This window comes from Caenorhabditis elegans, chromosome X (assembly GCF_000002985.6).
Source record: "Caenorhabditis elegans chromosome X".
Classification (NCBI taxonomy): domain Eukaryota; kingdom Metazoa; phylum Nematoda; class Chromadorea; order Rhabditida; family Rhabditidae; genus Caenorhabditis; species Caenorhabditis elegans.
The window spans coordinates 4930760-4943301 of record NC_003284.9 but is presented as its reverse complement, the minus strand read 5'-3'; the positions used below and the strand labels follow the sequence as shown (position 1 = coordinate 4943301).

Genomic DNA, 12542 nt, shown 5'->3' with positions numbered 1-12542 from the left:
AAAATAGCAAGATACCCTATTAGGGAGTTTTTAAGTGTTCGGCTTAAATTGACTAAATGTTTTGTGAAGTTTTAAAAATTTGCAGACCACCCACTTTAGTGAAAGTTTATCACCTGATACTTGTCGCAGTGACCGAGATTTTTGTTTTTTTCCACTGATTAAGACACATAATAAGCTCACAAAATTCGGCACTTTTAGAATAATATGACTAAAAACAGTATCTCTAAATCAACTTAAGAACATTTGACTCAATAATGCAAAGAGGGGGAAAGTGGCATAACAATCCACTGTCGAGTGTTGCAATAAGTACCAGTTGGGGAAAAGTACCATTTGGGGTTTTCCTATTATTTCCAATTTTTTTAAAAATTTTACAATGTTAAAAAAAACCTTTTCAAAAAAAGTTTGAGAAATCTAGTTATCGGTTAGGTTAATTTCGGTCTACTCGATCAAAAAAGACCACAAACTTTAATCCCCCTTGAAGGTGATATTTAATAAGTTGTGATGGCTTAATGAAAAAAAAAAGATTTTGTAAGCTAGATCTTTATAAGTTCAATTTCAGAAATAACTAGAAAATTTGTGTTCTAGGCAAGAAAAATCAAACGTTTAATCTTGTAAATTCGCATACTAATAATAATAATTAGCACATTTTTTCACTTTGATTTTGAAACATGTTGACTTGACGCAACACATTACTTCCAGATGATCCTTTTTGCGTCAGCAAACAGAATAAATACTGGGATCAATGATTTAGGACAGTCTTGAATGGGAGGGCAAACGAAGTGCACTTGTATTCAAAAGGTTTTTTTTGAAAAGGTTCCATAAGCATGATTTTTAACACCATCGGAAAATTGAAGAAAGTGCAAAGAACAAGAAATTCTGATGATTTTTTGAAAGTTTGATTTGTTAACTGTTTTATTGAAGATTAAGCTTCTCATTTGTGACGTAGACAAGCACAGACGCGAAAAGGAAACGAAAGACAAAAGACAGGGGACGGCCTCAGCCAGGTTTAATCGAATGCCTGGAATTCGTTTTACAAAAAAAACACAAGAGAGTGACGGGGGAGGTCTTTTTTATACTTCCGTCAGACTACCCGGATTTTAATTAACTGAATACCTGTCAGTTTTCGACAAGAATTTATGAAACACTACCAGAATTTATGAAACACTACCAGAATTTATGAAACACTACCATTCAAATTTCTCATACTATGGGGAATTTTTCGAAATTCAGAATAATCAGAAATACAGAAAAGCTAGTTATTTGTGATTTTGTGAAAATATTTTTGAAAGAAGTTAAAATTAAGGAAACATAGAAACTATAAAACTTTTTTTTTTCAAAAGTGTTTCCCAGAGATAACGAAACAAGATTTTCCATTCTGCTGGAGAAAGCCCAATAGGCTTAAAATAAGTCTGAGAGCTTTTAAAGCTTCTTAGATGTTAGAGACATACACGCACTCAAATGGTTTAGAATTTTGCACTCAAGTAATAATTTTTAAAAACTCATTTTAATTTTTTTTTTGAACTTTCGAAATACTTGTTATTTTGAAAATTAACTATTAATAATTTAAAAACTTTTTTAATAAGTTTTTAAATTTTTTGGTTATAGGTAATAATAAAAATACAATAAATAAACAAGGAAATTTCTATTGAAAATTTTGTTCTGATTACTCTATTTAAAACCAATATTCCGCCCAATTATGAGCTTTTTTCAATTAACAAAAAATAATTATTTCGAACTTTTTCATAGTATGTCTTAGATATTTCATGTTGGGAGCATTGTAAAACAAATCCTCAATAATTTACATCCACTCTTCAAATTACCGAACTTTTTTCAAAATTTTTGATCTACTAAAGCTTGGAAATTGCTAAAATTACCAAAGTTGCCAAACATCAAACAATTCAGCAACAGGGCCCAAAAATATTTCAAGTGAATTTTTGATTAATTTTTTACAAACATAATCTTAAAACTTGAAGTTCAATTGTATTTGAGTCTAGAAGAATTCGAGGTAAAATTTCAATTTATATTCCAGAACAAACGGTACGGGCTACATGTACCTTAAAATATCGTGTAAAAAGTGCCCTTCGTATATTTTTGTCGTGATTTCTGTTTTTGGCATCATGCTAGAAAGAGCGCGTCGAAGCACAATAGGAAAGATTTTCGCATTCTAAAACCGAGTTGTAGAGAAGAAAAAAAGGAAGAAAAAAAACGTGGAGCACAAAAAAGTGCCGAAATCAAATTGGATTCGAAAGGCCACTTGATACTTTTGGTGTGGAAGAGAAGGAGAGTCTCGTGTAACCCGGCTGCTGGATAAAACATTAATAAGAAAATAGTAAGAGGATAGGAGTTCATAAGCAATGAATTGTTTGCTGAAACTGAGAAGGATACGCGACAATTTTTTTTTGCAAAAAAGGAGAAGGTGAAAAAAGGATTTAGATGTCTTACTATTAATTAGAGATGGATTGGCGTCAGTGAGAACTGTATTTAAATTGTCATACATTTTCAGGTTTTTGAAATTTCTTTCAAAATTTTGACATATAAGAACTTTCAAAAGATTCTTGACTGATTCGTGATGTGTATATCATTGTATATCGAAGCATTATCATTATTTATTGATTGTGCACATACGAACTGTCCAGAAATTTGATGGAATTTCCAATATTTTAACTACTACAATGCTACATACAAAGATCTTCATCATATATAATCATATAAATGATATATGTAATATATTATATATATATATATATCCAGAAAATTAGTGAAAGTTGTTTAAACGCCACAAAAAAATATAAACAATTTTACGATAATATTATGAAAAGGGGGATGAGTCTAATTATATTTATTAATTTTTTTTATCTTCTCAATGAATGAATATATATAATATTTGGACATTACATAAAGAACCATAAGAGGCACCTTTAACATTTCTCTCTCGATTAGGTTTGCACTAAAAACTATCGATCAAAAGTATGATTGCAGTTCTTATTTAAATTGAGACCCTAAAACCGGTGCTATAATTTGAAAGGTTTTGTGTGTCTGCTACTGCCTACGACTTTTACAAGTCAAAGACAAAAGGTCACACATTTTAAATGCACAAGTTCCTACTCCAACAAGATATTCCTAAAGTAAAGTCATTATCTGTGAGTTGATTTATGGGAAAAGAAAAACGAACAACGGATAAAAAGCGACAGCATCAGGAAGGCGACGTACTTCCTGATGCTTCTTTGTCTATCCCAGGAGCCCAACTACTATCATTCAGTTTGCAGGACTTTTTTGAATTTTCTTGAAAAAAGTAGAAGAGGTAGTAATACATATTTTAACAGCGAAGAACAAGCCTGTTTAATTTTGTTATTTTATTATATCATTTTGACAATTGGAAGCAACATTTAATAACAAAATTGTGTACATACAAAAACATATGAAAGACGCAGTTGATCCTTTTGGTTCATTGTGTCTTGAAGGCACACGCTTATATATGCCAGATATTTCCAAGCCTAGTGTCTCTTTCGTTAGCTTCATCTAAGAGTATATGGTTTCGAGAATGAGTGGAGGGCATGTCCCCCCAACAAGCGCCTTCATCTCGTATTCGTTTCCAATTAATTGGAAGTTTTTTCTCTTGTAGAAGGACAAAAATTCTTCTTGAATCAAAAACCAAAACGATGTAGAAAAAAAAACGAAAAAGGTAGAAGAACCAATAAAAACGAGATAGCGGTCCCTGGAGACGTTTTGAGGTGAATCTTATCACCGTGCTCAATCGCATTGCTTTTTCTACGCCTCTTCCGATTGAAACGAGCTCTCTGTTTCGATAGCGCACCGCAATATAAAGAAAATGAGAAAATTGCAAATTTTAAATTTTAACGCAAAGGGGGACAAAAGGTTTTTGACTTGTCGCTTTCCTATATCAGATACTCAGAATAAGATCAAGAAGCATTTGATATCTCAAGCAGTTCTGAAATAGGCAGAGTAAATGGAAATCTGAGACAGTGCCACTCTTCAGAGACCTTCCTCGCGACCAGAGAATGTTTCATCTTTCCAATTACATTCAACACGAGAACAAAGATTTTCAAAGCCAGAAGAGAGTTAGATGCTCTTGAAAAGTGCGAGCAAAGAGGAGCGTCTCTCTGCTGCTTCTCGGGAGCAAAGAAATTGCAGACGACGAAGGGCATACGGGGTCCTTTCGTGAAGACAAGTTTATATGTGTCCAAGAGTTTTTTCTTGTATCTAGTGCCCTCGGCTTTTGTGGAGAAGAAACGGCGAAGAGGCAGAAGCAGCGCCTTCTCGGGAATGCTCTCAAGTAGGTCGAAGATGCTTAAATTGGAAAGAAGTTTTGTAAAAGTGGAGGGGGAAGTAGGAAAGGTGTGTGGAGAGTGTGTGGGGCAGAAATAAGTGTTAGGCACATAATTCCCGTCCATTGGACGTCAATGAATTCATTAAAATAATGAGCAGGATACAAACTACATTCTCGTATAGGGAGTATCTTCAGCAACATGACAAATGAAAACACCACACGTTGCTTGAAGCATGAGCCGATGTTTAAAAAAATCCGGATCCAATAAAAAGAGCACTGTTCTCAACTTGATAAGTTTTTGAAATTTATTTAAGAAGGAAAATATAGTTGTATTTTATTCTCACATTAATTTGGGAAATATGGAAGCAGAAATGGAAGCAAGTAAATTTGTTACTGTAGCCGATATCTCAAATCGAAGGATCGATCTCAATCACTAATGCTGAATAATCGAAATATTTTAAAGTAGCCCACTTCTAAAAACTCACATAGATAACATGTAACATAATTTCTATATTAGTAATGCACTCCTCTAATTTGGTATAAAAATTATATCTCGGTTATTTTTTAAGCTAAAACCTAACAATTATGAATTTTCAAATTTTAGGCAAGTTTGAAGATATATAAAATATGTTCCCTACATCACAACTCCATCTTTAATCTAAAATATATTGAAATACATCAAAACGTTTTTAAAAATTAAAACAAAACTGACGATTTTTATTTTTCAAGTTCTTCCTCCCACAGAATATTCTTCAATTAGCTAATCTTCCAAAAAAAAAAGTACATCTTCTCTAAAGACTCATCCTACATTGAACATAACATTCTCAAAAATAGACTAATCTCTTTGATTTAGGAAAAGTGGATCAGAAGCCCTCGAAAAACGTCAAAACTAGCGTCAGCGAATAAAACCAGTAAGCGAAAAAACATATCTTTTCCAATAACAATTTGGCAGGATTTTTTTTTTCAATTTTCAATGAATGAAAAATGAATAGAAAAAGGCTTTGACGAATTCGAATTTTTTTGGGCCTGGGTGACTTACAGAGGACAAAAAGTTTTGTCGAAAAAGTGTCAAGTCTACGCACATTGTGTTCTATCTCTAATAGGATCTCTCTCGAAGATTTCATTTTTTTCAGTCAGTGTCGAGTTCAAAAGACACTCTTTATCCTATTTCTCAAACATCTACTATTCGTCGACGTCGCCGCCGCACATCGCCGCCATTTTTCTCTGATTCACACATATTGAGGCGAGCACAAAAAAGTTGCCGTTTTTCTGCGACCATGAATGTGTGACGGAGAGGATCAAATAATTTGGAGGTCCTCGAAGCTGGGACGTTTTGGGAACATTTTGGAGATCAGACATCGAATGTCGCATAATTGCAACTTTCTTCACACTCTCTTTCTTGCACAACCTTCTTCAGGAAGCAAATGAGAAAAAATGTTGCAAAAGTTGTGTCAAGATTTTCTCCAAAATTTAAATATTGGAATACTTGTAATAACGTGCACAGGGTGCTCAAAAAAAACATTTTTTAAAAGTTCTTCTTGCATTTTACATTTATAGAAAAAAGGTACTCAATTTACAGTTACCGAAAATTTAAAGCCGGAGTACCTCCAATGTAGAAAATGTTTTGAATTACTATCAATTGCCAAATATCATAACAAAACTTTGTTTTGAAATGTTTCTGCGAAGTTTTCGTCAATTTGTCACTGTTGAAAAGATTGCTTTTATTGAAATACTCAAATAGTGATAGAAAATATATAAGAAAATGCTAAAATATTTACGAAAACAGGAGTTTCAGGAGTGTTACCGGGTACCATACTTTTGGCGCAAAAACGCTAAATTTTGTGCCTGGGTAACAATGGGTAATTATAATTGAAATTCCGCATTAACTACCTTGAAATTTAACATTTATCAATTTTAAATCACTCAGCTAATTATTGAAAAAACAAACAATCTGAATCAATAAAACAATTTCTGAAGCAGACCTGAAAAATAGAACCCTACTAGCACACGGGATTTTCTTAAACCTTATTTATTCTGACAGAACAGGAAGCCACTAATTTTGTAAGGCATCGTGTCTGTTTCTTTCACCGCAGGTCTTTCTCTTGTTCTACTTTGATAATTGGCACGACGGAGCATGAATTCTGTTGAGAGTTCCGGAAGAGTTTCTGACTCAGAGTTTACGGGAGTTTTCTTTTAAAGAAAACAGCAAAAACAAACATAGTTATCAACAAACTATAAAATTTTTTAGAAAAATCACATCCTATTAACACTGGCACTTCAAACAGGCAAGCTATTTGACCGCATTTTTAAAATGTTGTTTTTTTATTATATGCTGATTCCTGAAAAAGATTTACTTTTTCTGAAAAAGATTACGAAAAGATTCAGAAAATTGTTTGCATTATTCAGGTAAATGAAAATTGCTCCAAAATCAAGGAATAAAGGGAAAAAATCACATCCTATTAACACAATATGTACTTACAGGCAAATTACTTGACCTCACATTTAAATGTTTTTTTTATCATTTTACGCCGATTGACTTGAAAAGATTATGAATCCTTAACCACTGAAAAATAAAATTTCGAATGATCGTTTACATTATTCAGGTAAACAAAAACTATTCGAAAACCCTGTAAACGGTTTCAAAACTACAGATTACGTCTTGGTGTCTTTTTTTTTGGCTTATCTCCTGGTGCCATTTTTTTTGGCTTTACAGTTTGCACCTCATTTGTTGTAATGCATACTTTGTGAAGCATCAGTTTGTGTTTTCAGCAGAAAAATTATTGACAATAATGCAATTGCCCTCCATTTTTTTGAATAACACAATACAGTGCCGGCCGAAAATATATAAAATATATCCAGTTTACGATTTTTGATAAATTTACAAATTTTTCAAACGAGCACAACTTAAAAACTGGACATGCTATCGAAAAAAAGTTCAACTAATGAAGTATTGTCCATAATTACGTCTACTTGTATTCAATTGTTTAAATTGTTTACCAGTGTCATGACAAGATATACAGTGGCCGACATCTCGTGAGCCCGTTTTTGACAACTTTTACTGATTCGCCCGTATCTCGAAAACTAATTTTTTCTGGAAATGTTTTTAAAGTAAAATAATCTTTATACTACTTGCCATCATTGGTATCTATTACCTTTGTTCTGAAAAACCCAGCAAAAAAAGTCATGAGAGATTAAACTTTAATAATGTACGACCACAATTAGAGCATTTCTCGCAAGTGATGAATTTTTTCCTTAAATCTTGATATCGTGTAGCTTAATTGTGATTTTACATTTGTAATCAAAAATGCTCGAAAAAATATATTCGAAGTAAGTAACCTGATTTGATTGCAAGTAGTATGCGGACTATTTTACTTTAAAAACATTTCCAGAATAAATTAGTTTTTGAGATACGGGCGAATCAGTAAAAGTTGTCAAAAACGGGATCACGAGATGTCGGCCGCTGTATTTCTTGTCATGACACTGGTAAACAACTTAAACAATTGAATACAAGTAGACGTAATTATGGACAATACTTCATTAGTTGAACTTTTTTCGATAGCATGCCCAGTTTTTATTTGTGCGTTTGAAAAATTTCGTTTGAAAAATTTGTAAATTTATCAAAAATCGAAAATTGGATACATTTTTGGCCGGCACTGTATATATATGAAGTTCAATTGTTTGGTACTTCAATTGCGGGTTTGTCGATCAGTTTGAAGGTGGAAAAGCAAAATTGCTCGGAACGCCGTGAATAGTTCAAAGATACGAAATTTCGAAAAGACATTTATTAAAAGTTTTTTGGAAATATTGCTAAATAAAGCTGAGGTTTTTGATTTTTCCGTTTCGCAGCTTGCTAAATTTTTTTAACGTTTCAAAGAAATATATAAAACATCTTTGAGGATCCTCAACTTGAAATTTATTTCTTGATTTATTGCATGTTAAAAATATTGCTATTCGGCGTTTAATCAATATAACAATGATCATCTTTATGTTTTATGCTGGTGGAATGATAGCTTGCATAATTGTAGGTTTTTTTTTATCTTCTCTTGAGTATGATATTTTGAATGTTTCTGTTTCGTCAGAGAAATAGCGACAGAGCGTATTCGATTGGCTGAAAGTGAAATGAGGTCATCAGAAACCAGTAAAAAAAAAGTTAAAACAATTGATTAACAGAAAAATAGTTATTCGAAGTGCAAACAATTGATCAATAACTAACTGTAAACTTATATTATTTCTCACAACGTTCTACCAAAGTCTCAAAAAAATTTTTTAACCTGAATTCAAATAAAAGACCATAATTTAAATATTTTTTTTTCATGATAAATGCTCTGAAAAATGTTCTGAAAAATGAATCAGTGGCATTAAAACCGAACCGTCTAGGCGCACTGGTGCAATGTATAAACTGTAAAACAGTATCTTATTTCTAACCTTGAATAACATATTGTTGTTGACCTGTCTTGATTGCCGTTCAAATTTCAAACAGCAAGCACTCGGCTACTTGATCTATTTTCTTCTCGGATATCATTTTTCTCAAAATGTTGTTTTCCCGATTTGTTTTCTTTCCAAAAGTTTCTACACAGAATAAAAAACTTCACTTTTTTCTTATGATTATCGTTATAGCATTTCTGATTTTTTAGTAAAGTGCGTACATATTTCAATTATTTTAAATTTTTAATATAAGACTCGGGAAGAAAATTTGAAAACTTCCCCACAAAATTATCGTAATTTTTCAAAGAACTGCAATTTGTTCTATATCCTTTTTCAATCTATAGAAAAATCCTAGCCATAACATTTCAGTTTTTTCATCGGATCTTAAATCAAAGACCATCAGCTAATTCTGCACATCCGCCCACAAGCTTTCTAACCCTCTATATCCACTTTTCAAAATGTGTTCTTTTCTCAATCTCGTTCTTAAAAACCGTATATAATCCTAGGACGAATTGGATTCATACGATGCTCCCTGTGGATATTTCTTAAAACCAGATGTTGAGATTCTTACCCGATATTTTTTGGTTTTATTTTAAGCGGTTTTTGTTTACCTGAAATTTAATCATAAATATATTGTGGCGTTAAGAAAATTTTTTGGCAATTTGCCAAAATTCCTGCTTTTTTCATTTTTTTTTTCATTCCAGGTAATCAGTAATTTTGTAAGTATATATATCTACAGTAGGTCAATTATCATGGGGACCACAATTGTGCAAAAATTTGTGTTCTACAGTGTCTGGGCCACCAATTTTCCAAACAATAGTTCTAATTTGAAACTTTTTTTTGTTTCCTGAAATTTCCGTTTTAGTATAATATTTTACTGACTTTTGATTGGTTTTTTAAAATGTCAAGTCTACAATAAAATCACAAAAAATCGAGAAGAACCGTTCCATTCGAAAATTAGTTAGCAAAATTGAAAAAAAAATGCAATCTGTTTTTGTTGAGCGACGATATTTATTATCACTTTATTTGAATACCAATATTTATAAGTTGAATCTTTTTTGTTGTTTTCGTCCAAAACTCCAGGGTCATTTAGTTAGTTGATCAAAATGTTTAGAGTTCATGTTCGCATTTCAAAGTTGAATCCACCAATATAAACTTTTCAATTTTCCCATTTGCTTTTCACATAGACGAGCATACATTAACATTGTTCTCAATTACAATTACAGTTTGACAATAAACAAACATCCACTGCGAGCTTTGGAAAAAGTGTCAACTGAAGAAATAGTGGGGGGTGTCGTTGGGCGCCACATGCAATCGATGTTCAACTGCAGTAGACATGGACGAAGAACTAGAGAGAGGGAGCCCGTGAGAGAGAGAGAGTTGGACGAGACAGTCGGAGAGCCAACGGAATAATGGCGCTAGATGAGGCAGAGAAGGGGCTCTTTTGCTCTCATTCTCCATTATCTTTCTTTCGCGCAGTCCAAATGTTTCATGTAGAAGAGTGAAAGAGTGTCACGGAAAAGGGGGGAGCGGGCGGGTGGGACGTTCGAAGGCAGTGGTCAGTGCGAATTTTGAAATGTGCTTATATCTTGGCAAGTTTCACCCTCTACTTCTCCAACCTCCTCCCCTCTCTCTCTCTCCGTCCCTTTTCACATTTGAAAATGCTGCTTCACAATTGAACGCATTACTTCCAAAGCTTCGTTCGCACAATTTTTCGTTACGAGTGGTCTCAACAATAATAATAGCTAGCAAAGGCTCTTTTGGGCATTTTTTCTAGCCATTTATTCTAACTATTTAATTCTAGATTGAATACATATTCTTCTTTCTTTAGTACACGTTTATTTTAGTAGTGACTGTATGTCTTTTGCCCTAAAATTAGAAAAAAATTTATTAGAATTTAAATTTTAAAAAGTGGATAGTACTTTTCCAATTGGAAAATTTTTTTTCTATAATAATGGTCCAAAAATAAAAACTAGAAAGCCTGAGTTATATACAGAAAAAAACATTTCCGCGGGAGTTCAAAAATATTTCAACCTTTCTCACTTTTTGTGAAGTTTTAAGAAGTTATTAAACATTTACCGATGCTTCAAGTATTTGGCTTGGTTGACTGAATTTTTGGAAACTCTACGTGTTTTTATTTTTTTTTTCTGAAAATCTCTGATCCAACAAACACATGCAATATTCTCGTGTTTTTCACTAAAAAATCCATTCACTTTTCTCTGTTTTTCGGTTTTCCTTGCAATCGACTATTCAGCTTCCAAATTGCTAAAACCGGAGAAAAACGCAAAAAGCGGGGCATGCCCTTTTCTGGCATCGGTTTCCAGCGACAAATGAGATTTTGTGGCTCAAGATTTTGTGGTCGAATTTGAACCAGAAACCAACTTTATTGGATTTGTCCCCAATTTTTCGCTTTTCGGTTTTTTTTTTGTTTTGAATCGAATGAGAATGTAATATTTAAATAGCGTACGCAGATTTGAAAATTATGTTGCATAAGCGTTTGCAAATGCACATCTAACCGCGCAGACAAAGAAAAGTTTCATAACAATTTCGGAGGGGGATGGCGTGTATGAATCACGCAATTTGTGCAGGTGCCAGTCTGCTTTACAAACTTTCGGTGCGCAGCTTGCTTTCGGAATTTTTCGGAGTTTCCTCTGCCAAGCGGAGCTATTAAAATTTTGTAACCCCCAATTTATCGCTCATTGGAAATTTATTTTTTTGAAGTTTTGACAACAGTCTGTGTTTAAATTATATCTTAAACTTTTTAGAAAAATATAGATTTTTTTTAATTTATAAAAGCTGTATTTTTATATTACAACTAAACATCTATGTTCCGAAATCTGCTGCATTTTCCCTGCCAAGTTTGACAACTTTTCACACACTATGGCAACTGTTTTATCAGGTTCAACTAAGTTTTGGTAGTTTTTGATATTACCTTTTTTGAATTTTACAGGGCGTACAATATATTTCCAATCAAATTAGTAAAAAAATTAAAAAAATTAGTTTCAAAAATTGAATCAAAGCCTTCGTGTCATCTTCATCGTTTTTTTGTATGCATATTTACTATTTTTTCTTTCAATATTCAAATTACGGTTTTTCATCGAATAAATGGATTTTTAGAATCGAAAGCATATTAATCATTTTTCACTAGTATCTTGAAAATTTTAATGAGTGGCATCAATTGACAATTTTGTCTTATATAATGAAAAATGAAACGCAATTGCATAACTCTACTGATGTAACTGTAAAAATGTTATAAATTTATAATTTTTTAGTTTTATAGTCGGTCCTCAATCGACTCCACCTATAAAAAGCTATCATTGAATATTGTTGTCATATGTCATCATTGACGTATTCCGCATGCAAACAAAACTGCACATATTGCTACTGTTGCTTCTCAAAAATTTGTCAATATTATCTCGTATTTCAACTGACGCCTAAGAAGCGTGATTTGACCATGCTGTTTTTGTTGACTTTAAAGATTTGACGTGCTTTACCCTAACTTCATGTGCAATCTTTGTACTGTTTTCTTTTCATGATTTCATTTTGTATTTAGTATTTAGAATTCCTGATCCTATATTGCAACTACCTATCTCCTACTCCAAAGTTTTGTGTTTTTGTTGTTTGGTAATGGTGAAAAGATGCGTGATGCATAGACAATTCAATTTTAACGCATCCAAATTTTGCTTTCTCGAAAGATCATTGGTCTTGGGCCAATATTGCAATCGTCCACAATTTTCTTAAACCCAAAAAGTCCAATATTTGATTCATTAGCAGAAGTTTTATATAAAAGGACCATTAAAGGTCTTTGAGCAGAATTGTAGAAATTATT

The 12542-nt window shown here is 32.6% G+C and overlaps 1 non-coding gene across 1 annotated transcript; it reads left to right on the top strand.

Moving 5' to 3' along the window:
• The first annotated feature begins 3639 nt into the window (after positions 1-3639).
• On the top strand, positions 3640-3775 carry ZK389.1. The gene has a single exon (NR_070969.1). It is a non-coding gene; the product is annotated as an Unclassified non-coding RNA ZK389.1 (non-coding RNA).
• The last annotated feature ends 8767 nt before the right edge of the window (positions 3776-12542 follow it).